Raw genomic sequence first — 1,410 nt, forward strand, 5'->3', positions numbered from 1 at the left:
CCGTGGATGATGACACCAGTGGATTACGAATCTGTCAACATGGAGGGCCCACTGTATACTGTGAGCACTTGTTGTATACCAGTCTGGTAAATGGAGAAGAATGCTGACCAGGGCATTCTGGGTTTTCTCCACAACTACACCTACACCTTTAATCAGGGAAATGATTAGAGAAGGACAGCTGTAAGGATTCCTAGATCCAAAATCTTTCTGAGTCTCCTGGGATTATTTTTTCAGTCATCTTCCAAGACAAGAAGACACTGCCTAGACTCTTTTCTTTCTTGCTATCTTCTTCTCATCCTTTTCAATGTTTTCTTTTGCTTTGGTCAAAGGATTTCTCTTCAGGCAGAGCAAGGCCACTACAAGTTGATATATGCAGAACTTGGGCTCAGTTGACTGCTGTAACTTGGCCTGGTAGGATCATAGCTGTGCCTTTCATGAGCCAATAGACAGCCTGTCTGAGTTAGTCTGAGCCAATAGTTACAAAGTTTTGTCTGAGCCAATGGGCTCACTGTTGAGGAAAGTGAACTGTTTATGACCTTGTAACAAGCCCTTGAGAGTTAGAGGACCAAATGGAAAACTGCTGCATTGGAGAGACAGAAAGAGGACTAGGAGCGGCTGAGCAGGTTGAGTACAAAAAGGCTGCAGTACCATCAAAAGAAAGGTAGAGGGCTGCTGTGTGCAGAGCCACTGAGGCTATAAAAGGGGCTGCACCAGCACAGAGAGCTCAGCAACCACCAGGGAAGAGCTGTTGAGAGGAGCTTCAAGACTGGGCTATGCAGAACAAGAGACCAAGCCACAGAGCTGCTGTGAGGAACTTTGGGGGGCATATGCAGAGAAGGAGCTGGACGAGCAAGCTGCGGAGACCTCCAGGGAAGAGAAGCTGTGAGGAGCGAGCTGGGAGAGACCAAGCTACAGAAAGGAGCTGAGGAGAGAACTGCAGGAAAAGAGCCCCTGGGAGAGCCTCTGAGAACCAGGGAACAACCATCCAGCCTTTGCCTCAAGTCCTGCTGCCTCGAGCCTGCCTTCCTCAGGGAATTTGGAACAAGGTCATTTTGATTTGTTTGGTAGCAGCAACTGTTACCCTGCACATACCCGATCTCATCTGATCTTGGAAGCTAAGCAGGATCAGGCCTGGTTAGTACTTGGATGGGAGACCTCCTGGGAATACCAGATGCTGTAGGCTTATACCATAGTCTTTCGAGACTGAAGATTGCCAACCAGTTCAGGTTCCATTCCTCCTAATAAAAGCCTTAAACTTAGCTTGGTGTCAGTGGTCTCTTTCGATCCTGCATAACAAAGTTTAGATAAGAGACATGAGACTGTTCTGCTGGAGCCTCAGGTAACTGCAAAACTTAAAACTTGAGAGCTTTTTAAGTAGACTGTGCAAGAGGGAGTGTAGGTCAGATAAGA

General features: G+C 47.3%; 1 pseudogene; it reads left to right on the plus strand.

Moving 5' to 3' along the window:
* Positions 1–1,063: 1,063 nt before the first annotated feature.
* LOC136637214 (5S ribosomal RNA) lies at positions 1,064–1,183 on the plus strand (annotated as a pseudogene).
* Positions 1,184–1,410: the final 227 nt, after the last annotated feature.

Source organism: Tiliqua scincoides, chromosome 1 (assembly GCF_035046505.1).
Source record: "Tiliqua scincoides isolate rTilSci1 chromosome 1, rTilSci1.hap2, whole genome shotgun sequence".
NCBI classification, from domain to species: Eukaryota; Metazoa; Chordata; class Lepidosauria; order Squamata; family Scincidae; genus Tiliqua; species Tiliqua scincoides.